Below are 16413 nucleotides of genomic sequence, written 5' to 3'. Positions count from 1 at the left end.
ACTCACTCAGGCTCACACAATTACTCTTTTAACCCATGTATGCTGTCCAGGGAGTTTACCAAGGGTATGTGTTAAAAAAACAAATTTAAACATCCCAAAAAATTTGATACAGTGATTTTTCAGGTCAAGGCCTAATCTAATGTACTGGCTCTGTTTGCTTTTGAGCAAAGCCAGAAAATAAAAAGTCACAGTAGCCACATGTTAGTTGTGCTAAAGTTTCTGTGATTGAAGTAATCATAAGACAACTTGGTGATGAAATGTAGAAGTCCACAACTCGCTTGATCATTTGGCAGATGTTTGTTGGTTTTGTATAGTTAGCTATTTGAAATGAAACACACTTTGAAATACTGGGGCTACTTTGCCTTAGAAACACAATTATGCCGCCTTTTCTTCATAGCTGTTCACATATCAGTAAGCTGTAAGCACTTCCACTACTAAATGAAGGTGTACTAGGATGACCAAACATCCTGAATATCAAACGACAGCACCACGCATCACCCCAATCTCTTCCTCACCCTGTTTTGTTTTGGCGGTGTGTCTTTTGCTGAAAGGACTAGACAATAGCAAAGGTACTACTACATATATAGTCTTTGTTCTTCATTGTAGTCATCACCAGCCATGTGCATCTAATGCCCCCTGACCACCCTTGGTTAGTCTGTTTGTCCTCCTCCCGTTCATCTCGATTGGCATTCGCCAGAGTATACCACAGTTGGCGGCCCTGCTAGTGGCACCCCGTTCTCTTCACACTGAGCACATGTAACAGATGTGAACGAGTTTGGAGATGCCATGGTGAAGGTTATCCAGCCTTTAACATTATCCAGCATGACTGGTTTGGTGGTGGGTCAGTGATGGTCTGCGAAGGCATTTCCTCCTGGTCTATTTCAAATCAAATTTTATTTGTCACATACGATTATACACACAGTACGTATGTAGTGTATTGTACTGTATATAGTACTGTATGAAGTGAAAAGCTTAGTTGCTAACTCCAAGAGTATGTATATCCATCCATCCATTTTCCAACCCGCTGAATCCAAACACAGGGTCATGGGGGTCTGCTGGAGCCCATCCCAGCCAACACAGGGCACAAGGCAGGGTGCCAACTCACCGCAGGACACACACAAACACACCCACACACCAAGCACACACACTAGGGCTAATTTAGAATCGCCAGTCCACCTAACCTGCATGTCTTTGGACTGTGGGAGGAAACCGGAGCGCCCGGAGGAAACCCACGCAGACACAGGGAGAACATGCAAACTCCATGGAGGGAGGACCCGGGAAGCGAACCCAGGTCTCCTAACTGCGAGGCAGCAGCGCTACTACTGCGCCACCGTGCCGCCTAGAGTATGTATAACTAGAAGAAAATAAAACACAATAAATAAGACTTTGTAAATATCAATAAATATCAATATGTACAATCATAGTATAAATGAATAAATAATTTAAGATAATTAACCATAGAGCCTCATGTAGCTCTAGGCACTGTCCTCATTTAGGATGCGGATAGAGTGCGGAGACAAGCTTCTCCTCAGTCACTCTGCACTGGTCTTCAGGCGGCAGTAGTTTCCCTGACCGCAGCATAGAGAAGAGGCCAGTATTGGGATTGTCTTTGCCCTGGTCCAGTTTCACTTAATATAGATATCTTTGACTTTACAGAGTGCACACCTAGTGATGCATTCAGCTGACCAGAACCACATTCTGCAGAGCCTTAGGATCCTAAAGTGTAATGTTTTCAGATTAGGTGGTAATACTTTCTGTTAGGGTGCTTTCAATTGTTGATATGAAGAAGCTCTTTAGTATCTTGGAGGGCAGCCTAAAGACCCTGAGGTGGTAGAGAAGTGGTTGTGCAATCTTCACCAAGGTGTCATTGTGCTTGGACTAGGTCAGGCCCTTTGTGATGTTGACACATAGTTATCTGAAACTGCCCAACCTTTTCATTAGAGTACTCTTACTACTGGGGGCTTGTGGGGGTGGTGGGATTTGTGGGATGGTAGGGCCTCTACTATTTTCTCTTCAAGTCCACAATCAACTCTTTTGCCTTTCTGAGATTCCAATATATTGACTCCAATATTTCAGACTCTCCATTTCTTCCAGGTAAGCCTCTTCATTGTTGGTAAAGATCAGGCCTACCTGAAGCAGTTTTGATTGCAGCACACAAGATGTTGTTTTAAGCAGTGGTCGCTTAGGCTTGGTGCAGATTACAGTGGACACCAAGTACTGCGTGAGTAGTAGTAACCTTGGCTGTGGCTCATCTGGTAAAAAATCCACTTCTGAATAGTAAGTTCCATGTAAACCATCAGGAAACAAATAAATAGTATTGCCCCTTAGCAGAGCGAAAAACATAAGGGTGTCAGCTTAGTCCCCACTGCTGACTCATTGTACCACCCTGAGTGAGTCTCTGCAGTGACTGAAGGCTTTCCTCCTCCTTCAAAGCAGGGTCTTGGGTTCTGTTGCTCATTATTGCACTGTTGTGGGAGTCAACCTGTCTCCCTATGCTCAGGGTCTCTGGGGCCTCTCTCAGTGTTTCGTGTTCCATGGTGCCTCACAGTGTTGTGTCCAACAACTTGTTCTGGGTGTTTACTGTGGCGCCTCTCCTAAATATTTGTGTCATGTGATATTTTGAGGTTTTCTCCTAGCCTGACAGTGATTTTTTATGAGTTTTTCTCTTTTGTTACTTGACAAAGGCCTGCCTTTCACCCTGATTTTTTATTTTTTTTTCCTCCTGCAGGCCATCTAGGCTGTCTTTACTGAGCATTGCTTTGGGCCTCAGCCTGATTTACTGTGTTGTTTGGTGCTCCCCTAGACAGCATACGCTGTTTGGGACCTGGTGCTCTCCAATCTTTGTAGGCTGCGCTATCTTAGGCCCATCTCAAAAACCATTTCTCCTCCTTGTTCTGTGGTGTTCAGGCAGCATCTTCAGTCATGACTGTGAGGTGGCCCAAGTGTCCATCACCACTCTCTTTATTGAACCCTGGGTCAAATGTCAGCGTATAATGTGTATAGCCTGAAGGCTTAACCTGCGTTTTGCTCTTTCTGTTGTGTGTTGTTGATTTGAGTTTGAAACTTTTGTAAGGTTTTTTTATGAAGCAAACATTCACACCCTCTTGTTCTCACTTGCTTGCCCCCCAATCCCCAGAGGCAAGTAATATATTTTTAATTTCCCTCTGGCACTAATAGGAAAACAGTGTGAGTGCGTGAAGGGGTGGTAGTGAGAAAAACGAAAGACGCAGGTGATGGGATTTTTCCAGCAGACACTGTGGACCCTTTGTTTGTCTCTTAGTCTTTTGGGTACAGCCTGAAGACGTGGGTGCCACAGCCCCAAAGGATGCACAGAGAAGAATATTGCTCCCTTGCCAGTTTTGTATTTTCAAACAAAGACCCCAGGGATTGAAGTGGGTGGAGAGTTTTCCTTCTCTTCCTATCTCTTGCTGTCTTTTTTTAAATATATACTAAGGTGCAGCCATTTGACGCTTTTTATAGCCAAATAGACCTGCAGCAATGCTCTAAATGGACTGGCCCAGAGTGCACATACTACAATCTTTAATGGAAAAATTGGGCATGCATCTATTAAAGTCAAGCACAGCCATCCTGCTGACAGAAGCCCTCTTATTTGTATTATTTCAATAAAGCATGTCCACCTAGAGAGATGAGCAAGGGAAAGGTGCTATATAAATAAAATGTATTATTATTGTCAGAGGTCTAAGAACTAACACTGGTACTCGGTAGAAAAATGCATTTATTCAACCAAAGAGTTTGTCAGCTTCATTTTTATAATTCCACGCTTGCTGGGATATACTCCAGCTTCCCCGTGACCCTGTTCTAAGTAAGCAGGTTTGAAAGATGGACAGATTTTCTGAAAAATGGTTTATCATAGAATATATATGCAGTTATTGAACACACTTACTGTACATCCGTTTTCTGAACCCATCCTGTCACCTCAAAGTTTTGGGATGTTGGCATCAATGAGCGCAAGCCAGAATAGAATTCTGGATTGAACCCCACTCTACCACATTAATCAGTCATGCCACACTCAGACCATGTCAGTTTTGAGTCACCAGTCAATTTAATGTACATGTTGTGATCAAGGAAACTTGCTTATGCAGACATGACAGGAACCTGCAGACTCCATGCAGGCAGACAGAGTAGGCTGGAATCTGAGCCCAGTCGCACCATGATGGGAGGTAGGACAGAGCCACTGTGCTGCTTATTATACATTACCTAATATAGTTGTGTTTATATTTCTTTCTATTGTAAAAGGAAATCCTGGGACGAGACTTTCTCGGAGATAATTTCAACTTCCGCAGGAAATAATTTCAGGTCCTGCGAGACAAGACTTTTTGCCAAGAGATTTTGACAAGTCCCACCCTCCTGTCATACATTTACAACCACGCTGATGGTCCAATCACTTCTCATTCGTGTGAATCCCATTGCCAGACACAGTTCCTGCACTCTCAGCTCCAAGCGGGGTCGGAAATAAAAGAAAAGAGTAGAGGACAAAGTAGAATGTTGTAAAGAGGTTCAAAAGCGTTGGCGCGATACACAGGCAGAGCAGGTTAGAGGTTATGAAAGTAGTAAAATTCGAAAGTCTCAAAAAACTGATAATAAAGATCGCATTAGCGCTTACAAACGGAAATTATTATTCTGTGAAATAACGGAACAGAGATAGAAGAGATAGAATTTATGGACATACGGGATATGACAGAAGTATGTAGTTATTGTTTGGCTTTACACTTTAAGTCAGTGACTTGTATATCATCTAATTCGTGCTGCCATCAGGGAAAAGTAGTGTTTCTTCCTAATGAAGAGGTGTATCTACGAGAGTTAAAAGATTTGTTGTTTGGTGAAAGTGAAATCCACATACGCAAGCGACAGAGAAGAGAAGTGGCTGGTGCGTAGCGCAGGCCGGAGGGTTGGAGAGTGAAGTGAGCAGAGGGCGAAGCCGCCTAGTCTCGTATAAATTAAAAATCGAAATACCTAAAATGCAGGAATACAACATATGGGTGGTATAGTGGCATTCCAGGTAGTAATGCAGACTAGTCTGCGAATGTCTCATTTTCATCCAAAATGAAAGACATGCCATATGGTGGACTGACAATTCTAATTTATGATAATTAAGTCATTTCTTATTTTTTTTAGGCTTGATTACGCGTCAGATAAGGTTTACAATACCACATTTTATTAAAAAAAAAAGTCAGATGCCCCCTTCTATACTCCCCCCAGGGAGCCACGAAAGAAAGAAGACAACTTAAAAGGAAGTTATCAGTCACTGAAGTGAAGGTTTGAGAAACGCTAGAAGTGGGTCAGCATGTTCAATAATTTGACAACAATTTTCTGGAATGCCTGCTAAGTTCTAAAGAATTTGTTCCTCATTAGATGAATTTATTTATTTATTTAATTTTAAGTAAAGTAACAGATTCTTGACCCACCGTGCTATGGTAGTTTAAGTTACAATCATTTCAGTTGAGCAAGTTGAGATGGTGTGCCAGCAGTGTAGACTGCTCATTAATCAGTAATGCCCATTTGGACGTTACCTAAACAGTGCTGGAAAAGTGTCAATTCAAGACTTTCAGTGGACTGGCAATTCTAAACTGCCTTGGTGTTAGGTGACTATGGGTATGGATAGGAGAACGTCTCATGGTGGATGGGTGTATCTGTCCCAAGCTGACTTTGCATTAAGGGACATTATGCTCACGATCTATAATGTGCTGGTGTGATGGCATCTTGGAGTAATTCTGTTCTGTTCACCAGAAAAAAAAAAGACATAGCAGCAGTAGAGAAACCAAGTGCATCCCAAGGCTTCAGGGCAAGTCCAACTCTGACACACTAACAGAATTAAATTTCTTTAATCTTGAGCAAAGAAGGCTGCTGATCCAGGTACTTTCAAACCCTCAAAGGCAATGATGAAGTTGATCCTGCAGAATACTTTTAATTAAACAGTGAATCACTACACTACACACCAGAGTACGTTAATAGGAAGAGCCATTAAGATAGAAGCCACAGAGCACTTTTCAACTAGAGAGTTCTGACAGAATGAAACAAACTACAAAAACAATAAATTGATGTGGTAATCCAGACAGCTAAAGCCCATGTCACATTAGATGACTTTCTAGCAATTTTCAGTTGTAGCCTTCATTTACATAATATTAGCGAGTTATTGAAGGCAGTCTGTAGCGTGACCCAGTGAAGGCCAGTCATATAATGCGCCATGCCCAGCAACTCACTTTAACTAGTCTGTGACTTGCTATGATAAAATCAAATGGGTTTAATTTTGTCGTTAATCAGAGGGGTGGGCTGTCTGTGTATGAGAGCTGACAAGCAACAAATGCTCACCTGAACATACAAAGCATTGAATGTAGTGCTATGGAATAAGGGAGGCACGTTTTATATCTTGCAAATAGAATGAAGTTTTGTCTTTCTTATGTCTCGTGTTTCACTTACTGAAACAGAATGAAAGAAAAAAAAATCATCGGCCAAGATTGTGATTGAACTCGCTGTACCGGTGATTCCCTCAGGCAGCACATTATTGGCTTTCACTAAAAGGGATGAGGTGGACTGTGCTACAACAAAATGTGACATTGCCAATGATTTCACTAGTGTAAAATGACACGGCCCAGCGACACAATCAGACTGCAGTCAGCTAATCTGACATACCCAATGAACAGAAGTCACATAAGGTGACATCGGCCTAACCAGACTAATTTGATGGACTTAATGATTTCTCTTTCTTGGCAAACTTCAAACATTTTATTTTTTTAATTCATTTTTTATTGAAAATGGCTGCCATTGGGAAGGGTATCCTCTCTTTGCAACCTCAACCAGAATGAAAAGCGTGCACAACTTTTTGTGGTGGCTGGAATTTAAATAGAAATTTGTTCAGTTCACAGTTTAGTATTCTTCCTGTGTTCACATGGACAATTTTTCAATATTCTAAAGATGTCCAACGTACTGTACATGGATTTTTGGCACATCTCGGTTTGTGAGAAAAAGTTGTTGTATGTCCTGAATAGGCACTGACTACCTGGGACCCTGCAATGGAATAAAATACTTCAAAAAATAAGTAGATTGTTTTAATGTGAGGAGAAAAAAAAAATAAAGGACAACAAAGTCTATCTGAATAATTTTAACACCTTTGTTTTGGGGGAAAAAACCCTGCTTTGTATTTGTCCCCATTCAGGTTCAGTTTTATGTTTATCTCATGCAAAGTGGACAGCGAAATTCACACTTGCATGTCTGATCACCTTCCAGACATTTCCTGTCTGCTCCCACAATGAGCAAGTGTTACTAGTCAAACAGGGACCTTGCATTTAAATCTCTGGATTACAGTAAGTGTGGCACAGCTTTGTAGTTGTGTACCCTGCTGCCTCTCAGCTACAGGAGACTGTGTGCAGAATCATTTTTTAAAGAAGCAGTTCTTATTCCTGCTTCTGGAGGCTTGCAGGTTCCTCTCTTTTTGTATTATAACTGGGCTGTTAGGTTAAACTCTCTGAATTCAAGGATAAATGTAGAATATTTAAAGTAATTTCTTTACAAATTTACATTTGCCGCATGTAATTGTGTTCTAAAGTTAAGTTTTTCTATCAATTTTCAAAAATATCTTGTCCTCACTGGTGCTTTAGAATGGAGGCTAAGGGGGCATGGGGGTATTCACCGGAAATAACATTTATATTTATTTGACCAACACCTCTATCTAAACTGACTTGCAACATTTTAGATACACTTAGTGACATATTTTTATGTTTTTCCAGGTAGGTGAATTGACTTGTTCAGGGTCACATGGTGTCAGTGGATTTGAATGCACAACCTCAGGGTTTAAAGTCCAAAACCTTAACCACTGTGCGCACTGCCTGCCTTATAAATAAGAGTTGAAAACCTTAGAAAAATATGTCCAGGACAGTTGTCAAGTACTGTTCTGCACCTTGTGCTTACACACGCACTGTAAATATAGTTTATACATATCATTTTTGAGCAAAAAAAAAACAATATTATGAGATTCCGCCATATTTTTTCCAAGAACACCAGCTGTGCACGCCAGTCTTTCACCCCCAGGGGCGTGATTTCCTCTTAAAAGACCAAATCATAGTAAACCATTTGTGCCACAGGGTTGGTTTTGTTTTGATTTACTTCCTTATTTATGTGAGAACTCACACAAGTAAGTAGAAACTGTATCTTTACCACGAAAAAAATAGTACCAGGAATATGCGATAAAATGATTATTTCCAGATCCCTTTGTGTTGGAAACCCAGAAAATATGTTTTCTTATGTCGAAAGTTTTGCTGCTTCACCAGTAAGTTTTTAGGCTTTTATTTTTCGGTGTAAATGCCTCATTAGCCTTTATTGTAAAGTGTCACAAGGGTAAGATAAAATATATATTTTATAGAAAACATATAACTTTAGAACACAGTTTCATGTGACAAATGCTTATATACTAAGTATGTGAAGAAATAACTTCAGCTTGGAAAATACTGAATTTATCCATTAAAACAGCAACCTTTGTGATAATGTGAACTCTTCTGTTTACATTGCATTACCTTAGAGCACGGGTGTCAAACTCCAGGCCTGGAGGGCCGCAGTGGCTACAGGGTTTCATTTTAACCATCTTCTTAATTAGTGACCAGTTTTTGCTGCTAATTAACTTCTTTTGCCTTCATTTTATATAACTTGACTCAGACCCTTTAGTATTTTCTTTGTCTTTAATTAGCAGCCAAACAATAATGAGACACAAAACAAGTTGTCACATGACCAGCTCACCAGTGCCCATCACACGATATTTGAAAGTAAAGAAAGGTCTCTGTAAAGTTGATCTGCTCAGTTCACCAAAACATTGTGATGGTGTTCTTAGAAAAAACAGAAAAATCAACAGTTCTGGAAATGTCTGCTGTGGCAGAATGAGAGCAGCAACAGGCCGTGGAATTAAAGAATGAGTTTAATTAACAGCAAGAATCAACTTCTCATTAAGAAACTGCTTGGAGTGAAATTGGTTGGAGTTTGAAGCTCCAATTTAGCTGGTCATCTGTTGGCTCGTTTCATATCTCATTTCTGTTTGGCTGTCATTTAATGAAGAAGTCAAAGGACTGAATCCTTAAAAACAGGGCTATTAAAATGAAGAGAAAATGAATTTAATTAGCAGTGGAAATTGGTCACTGATTAGGAAAAGGGTTAGAATGAAAACCTGCAGCCACTGCGGCCCTCCAGGCCCGGAGTTCGACACCCCTGCGGATGCCCCATGCAGTGAAAGTTTGCCCAGGCACATTGGGTTTTGCCCCAACTGTAGAACTGATGACCTGAGTGATAGATAGATAGATAGATAGATCAGGCACTATAATAGATAGATAGATACTTTATTAATCCCAAGGGGAAATTCACATAATCCACCATCAGTATACTGATACAAAGAAACAATATTAAATTAAATAGTAATAAAAATGAAAAAAATTAAAATAAAATTAATGTTCGCATTTACTCCCCCGGGTGGAACTGAAGAGTCGCATAGTGTGGGGGAGGAACGATCTCCTTAGTCTGTCAGTGGAGCAGGACGGTGACAAAAGTCTGTCACTGAAGCTACTCCTCTGCCTGGAGGTGACACTGTTAAGTGGATGCAGTGGATTCTTCATGATTGACAGGAGTTTGCTTCGTGCCCGTCGCTTTGCTACAGATGTTAAACTGTCCAACTTTAATCCTACAATACAATACAATACAATAGAGTGGTGTTTTCAGTTGTGTCCTAAACAAGCTGTTTTATTATTGTCTGTTTTTGACTACTTTTCTGCCCTGGTTACATAAGGGAGGTTTACCACAGCAAAACATCACCCTCCCTTTTGCTTTGTCCCAAAGAAAAAACAATGTTCATCAATGGTCATGTCTGCCCAAAAGCACAGTTTGTTCAATTCAGTTCAGCATATTGTCCCAAGAGTGCAATCAGATCATCAGCTTTTTTTCTCATCTTATTTTCAATCATTAACTAACCACACTTGGTGTCACTAGGACCAAATGAGAGAATTCGTTCTGTGCAGGGTAACTACATCATGTAGACTTTGCAGGAACCTAGGTAGGGAAAGTGGATTAAGTTCTTTTTCCTTTGTTCCCTCACAAAACATTTGTTATTGTGGCATGACAAGTTGCAGTGCCCAGCCTAATTGTGGGTCGGCACTTGGCATCCTTTGAAATTGAAAGTTTTAGTTAGGAGAAGCCACTTGTCTTCATATTATGCTGCGTATTTGAATTAGGAGTGTGAATAATAAACCCTAACTATGGATGACACCTTGTGGAGTTTGTGAATTTGAAACTGATTGGACACTAATTATAAATCCAGAATTCTGTTCTTCATAGAGGAGTCCCAAATTTACATTTCTATAATGGGACATGGCATCATCTTTCAGAGAGCAAAGTTCCTACTGTTTCTTGATCCCATAATTTGTGCTTTATTGTCCCATGTGGTGATCCCAGTATTCTGAAAAGACAAGTTGGTCATCTCTTTTATTAATACCTTGACTTTTAGAAGTTCTCTCCTTTTCCTTCTCCTTTGTAGGCAACAGACTTTCAGGCTCTTTGGTATGTCATTCTCTTTAAGCTGTGGCATCCGGTGCCTTTCTAGTGTTTGAATTTTTTGAATGCCTTTTTTCCTGAATTGTGGGGAACAGAATATTTTTATTGCTGATGAAATGCCTAAGCTCAGCATGTTCTCCTGGTTTATGCAACACTAATTTACACACATAGCCTAGTATTTTCATATGTGCATTCTTAAGCCCAATCCATGTATTTCAGAGTTGGGTTTGGCTGCAGCTTATCCGTAGTCCATCATGGGGCTCACTTAATGACAAACCAACACTCACAGCTTAATCCAACCTGCACATGTCCAGGGATGTGAATTGAAAACCCACACAGATGCATCCACACAAACCATGACCTGGGATGCTGGATTAATGAAGCCGCAATACACACCACCATGTTAATGGGCCACCTCAAGCATTATTATCACATTTTTAAGTGGCTTTTCATGCTGAAATAGACAGTCACAAACCCACCATCATTCCCCCCAGTCTTTCTTGCATAGAATTTTTATAAAATCCTCCCTGTTCATTTATTATTGCTCCACATTAATGCCTTGTAGTCCAGTCTTCCATTGTCTTAAATTCGGACCAGCATGGTTGTGCAACTGGTTATTTGTTGGTTTCAGACAGGTTCAGCATCCTGGGTTAAAATCTCACTCATGGTCATTTTTAGTGTGGAGACTGCTTATCATACCTGTGTTGGTGTGGATTTTCCTCCATGTTCTCAAAATTCTCATGCATTGACAAAGACATTGATTTTATTTTCATTGGTAATTTCAGATCGGTCCTGTATAAGTGTTCATTATACACTAATTGTAAATTCCTGTGTGTGCACGAATGGGTGAACCCTGCAATGGGTGACCTCCTCATCCAGGGTGGGTTTCTGCCTTTGCACTATATGCTGCCAGGATAGATTTAGGCCCCCTACAACCTTGAATTGGATTAAGCAGATTTGAAAAATCTTTTATTATTTTCCCAGCCTGTGTGTGTTCAATGGTAATGGAGTAGGCTCAGCTCCCCATGACCCTAAATGAATGAGTTCAGAAAAAAAGGATAAGTGAGTGAGACATTCCTTCAGTCCCAACAGTGAACTGTTATCATAACAGAAAGTGGTATCACCATTGTCACTTTCACATCTAGGATTGAAAATATTTTAAAAAAATGTTCTAAAAACATGGTGACTTCAACTCTGGAGACATGACAGCTACATCTTCTCCTCTAGTGGTTGATGTCTTTTTAAACTTTGCCTTTAGCATCTCAGCTTTGCTGTTTGCATGATTGGTAAGGCAATTAAATCCCTTCAGGTGTGTTATCTTGCGGCAATATCAATGCAACCATTCACATGTTAAAAAGCTCAGTAATGTACTCGCATTATAGTTATAATTCTTTACATTTCATATAGCGCAGTTCTCACTACTCAAAGCGCTTCAGTAAATGGGGAGCCACTTCAACCACAACTACCACCTGGATGATTTGATGGTAGCCATTTTTGTGCCAGTACGCTCACCACACATTAGCTGTTAAGTGGTGAAGTGGTGACTGAGATAGCCAGTTAGAGACGGGATGATTAGGGGGCCAGACTGACTAGGCCATGGTGCTACAACCCATTCTACAATATACTGCATTTTTATACAAAAAGAAACAGTAGAGAGTTTAATAGTGAAATTGTGAGTGAAGACAGCTGACACATGTACTGGTGCCTATTTCGGTTCTGTGCTGTCCTACGAGGCGATGGATTTCCACAAAGGTACATTAGTCAAAGAGAAAAGAGCACCTCTCCGGGTTGAGAAGTATTCTAAGTATTTTTTTTTTATTTTTTTATTTAAACAAAGCACTTTGTTCAGCTACTTCTGGTATCTGCTGCACGCTCTTTCTTCCAAGAGTGTATGTTGTGCTTTCAGCAAATCCGAGTGCTACATGAAAAGGTGGCAAAGAGTATTTTGTGTGTTCCTCTATGCAGTTGCTGATAATCGGCTGCATTAAAAATAGAAAACTAAATTTAGTTCGGCCCAGGGGAGATTTCACACTTACAAAAATGTAACCCCTTTGGACAAGATTGAAATATAAATATGAAGCGATGGGTCTTGGGTCGGATATGCAGAAAATTAAACTTGATAGAGGATGTTATTTGGCAGTTTGCTTCTTGGGTGTATATAGCATACCATCCATTTAGTCTTAAAATATGGTGTTGCTGGGTTCTGTATACACCACATCTGGTATGCTAACTAGTGAGACCATCATAATCTGCTTAATAAAAATGGCTTTTAATGCTCATAACCAGTTGTATACCCCAATCCCTCATGGAAACATTAAGCAGCAACTAACCGTGACCAGGCCTCTAGTCCAGTGCAGGGCGCACTCACACACATGTCTATGTTTACAGGACCACCGTAGAGCCATCAGTCATATCATTTTATAGAGTGCTTTTCACAGAAAATATCTTCACAGGGTGCTTTATAAAGCAAGCTAAAGTAGAGTTCAATGGAAAACTTTAAAAGACAACTGAATTAAAATGGAGATGTTCACCTGAATGTGTTTCCACATGCTTAAATTAATGGTAAGAGAATGGTACAGACCAGTCTAGTGGAGTGAAGGCTAGGGCATTGCCAATCCCAGTTTAAGCTTGTTTTTATTTGGCATGTAGCACATTGTATGAATAAAGATGTTTTTCAGACTTGTGGCAAATGAAGCAAAGCAGTAAACGTGAGCAAAAGGGAATTATGAGGCATGTAGCATCCTTAAGTTTTAGCAACACCAATAAAAACTGACCATTGTTATCATTATTTTTTTTATGGATTTTAATTAGAATCAGATAACATTCCATACAATCAAGTCAAACTTTACAAAGCAAAATTAGATAGCTAGATAGATAGATATGAAAGGCAATATACGATAGATAGATAGATAGATAGATAGATAGATAGATAGACATGAAAGGCACTATGATAGACAGATATATAGATAGACAGATAGATAGATCAGGCACTATAATAGATAGATAGATAGATAGATAGATAGATAGATAGGAAAGGCACTAAGATAGATAGATAGATAGATAGATAGACATGAAAGGCACTATGATAGATAGATAGATAGATAGATCAGGCTCTATAATAGATAGATAGATAGATAGATACTTTATTAATCTCAAGGGGAAATTCACATAATCCAGCAGCATTATACTGGTACAAAAAACTATTAAATTAAAGAGTAATAAAAATGCATATAAAAGCAGACAATAACTTTGAGTAATGTTAGCATTTACTCCCCCGGGTGGAATGGAAGAGTCGCATAGTGTGGAGGAGGAACGATCTCCTCAGTCTGTCAGTGGAGCAGGACGGTGACAAAAGTCTGTCACTGAAGCTACTCCTCTGCCTGGAGATGATCCTGTTCAGTGGATGCAGTGGATTCTTCATGATTGACAGGAGTTTGCTTAGTGCCCATCACTCTGCTACAGATATTAAACTGTCCAATTTTACTCCTACAATAGAGCCTGTCTCCTTAACAAGTTCAAGAGAGGAGAGCCAACAACCAAAGCTACTCTTTAAAGGCAGCAAGAAAGCAGCATTTTTAGAGTTGTAGAAAATATGAGATGTGGAATGGTGAAACACATTTGAAATTTCAGTGTTGCCCCATAAAGGTAGCCTGTTGGAATCTCTGAAAAAAATTTGAACCTTCATCACCAGATGGTGGTTTTCATGTATTACAGATTATTAAAAATAACACAGCTTTCTCACACCTCCTTAATCCATTTCAGGCTGGGGGCATGAGCCTATCCTGGCAGTACTAGGGTACAAAGCAGAAGCCAACGTTAGATGGAGAATTGTTCCATCACAGGACACATTTACGCAGGACAGGTTTAGATTGGTCTGTTAACCTAACATGCGTATTGTTGAGCAGTGGGAGAAAAACCACCGCCAACGGAGGCATTGACACTAACCTACATCCTACTGTCATGCCCTGATACGGGTGAAATTGTGTTGAAAATTGTTTTTTTTTTTTTTACTTTTATTCTATGTTGCATTTGTCCACTTCCACAACCCACTTATTCCGGATGAGGGTCAAAAGATGCAAGAGCTGGCCATGGCAGTAACATAACTTAGCCTAAATTTCAGTAGGACTGAGGGAGAGATATTGTAATATGGTGGTCCCCCCATTGCAGTAGAAGTCAAGAAGCCTTCTTGCTTAGGCAGGCAGTGTGGTGCAGTGGTTAAGGCTTTGGACCTTTAACATGAGCTTGTGGATTCAAATCCCGCTTCTGACACTGTGTGACCATGACCCAGTCACTTGATCTGGCTAGGCTCCAATTGGAAAACAAAAAGAAATGAAACCAATGGTTTCATAAATGTTGTAAGTCACCTTGGATAAAGGCGTCAGCCAAATAAGTAAATGCAAATGCTTAGCTGAACAGGGCAAATTCCCTTTACCTCAACTGTATGAGCTGCCGTTTCTGACTTGGAGGACCTGAGTTTGTAGCCAGCCTTTCCATATGAGGGTGTGAAACAGAGAGGGATGAGACCCTAAAAGCGGGTTTGAGAATGTTACATTATCAGAGAAAGCAAGCCATGCTGCTCATTTCAGGTTCTAATTACAAAATTACAGACCGTGTCTGCAAAAAAGCATCCACCCCTTGGCAGTTTTCACATTTTATTGTTATACAACATGGAGTCATGTTGGGTTTAGTTTGGTCTTTTTTCACTGTTTAGCAGAATAGGACTCTTCAGTATCAAAGTGAAAACAGATTTCCGTTGGGTGTTCTAAATTAATTACAAATATAAAGCACAATATGATTGATCACTTAAGTGTTCACCTCCTTTAATATGATACACTTGGTGCAGATGGTTGGTTTTAACAATCCTGGAATTAGTTCAGTGGAGTTCACCTGTCTGGGTTTTCAAATGACTGCAGCATAAATCGCCTTGTATCAAGAAGGGCCATCTTGTGTCAAGTTAGTATGGTGGCCTAACCTACACAATGAAGACAAAAGAACTCTTAAAGCAAGTCTGTGAAAAGGGGAATCAAAAGCACAAGTTAGGACAGAGACAAGAGAATGTCAAAGTCATTGAATATCCCTTGGAGTCCATTTAAATTAATCATGAAGAAATGGAACCCTGTGACCCTGTGTTAGGATATAGCGGGTTGGATAATGGATGGATGGATGAAGAAATGGAAATAGTATGGCATGGCTGTAAATCTGCCTAGAGCAGGCTGTTCACAAAACCTAAGTGATGGAGCTGGAAGACTAATGAGGAAAGCCACCAGGAAACCTGGGAGAACTCTGATGGAGAAAATAAATGTTTCCTGGGTGTTTCACCATTCACAGCTTAATGGTGATAAAGAGAAAGACACGTGGCATGTTGGGAGAAAGCACATGGGAGACTCTGAAGTCAGCTAGAAGAAGGTTCTATGTCTGATGAGACCAAAATTGAGCTTTTTGGCCATTAGACTAAATCTCACATTTGGTGTAAGTGAAACCCTGCCCACTATCAAAAACACAGTGGTGGCAAATCCCTGCTGTGGGGGTGCTTCTCTGAAGTAGGTTCTGGAAGGCTTGTGAAGGTAGAGGAGTAAAATGAATGCAGCAAAACACCAGGAAAATCTTGGAGGAGAACCTGATGCAGTCTGCATTTTAGGTGAAAATGTATTTTCCAGCAAGAAAACAACCCCAAGCATAAAGCTAAAGCTACACAAGAATGGCTTAAAAACAACAACGTTAATTTACTTGAATGGCTGACTCTGAGTTCAAATCTCAGTTCAAGTGAGAATTTGTGGTTGGACTTGGAAAAAGGCTGTTCTCTAACAATCACCATGACACATGGCAGAGCTCTAGCTGTTTTACAAAAAGCAATCGAGAAAAATTACAGGG

General features: G+C 40.2%; 1 protein-coding gene across 2 annotated transcripts in view; it reads left to right on the top strand.

Moving 5' to 3' along the window:
* The window catches only part of znf423 (zinc finger protein 423), a 144623-nt gene that overhangs the window by 39727 nt on the left and 88483 nt on the right, over window positions 1–16413 (top strand). The gene's annotated exons all lie outside the window — the stretch shown is intronic.

Source organism: Polypterus senegalus, chromosome 9 (assembly GCF_016835505.1).
Source record: "Polypterus senegalus isolate Bchr_013 chromosome 9, ASM1683550v1, whole genome shotgun sequence".
Taxonomy (NCBI): Eukaryota; Metazoa; Chordata; class Cladistia; order Polypteriformes; family Polypteridae; genus Polypterus; species Polypterus senegalus.
This window is presented reverse-complemented; position numbering and strand designations above follow the sequence as displayed.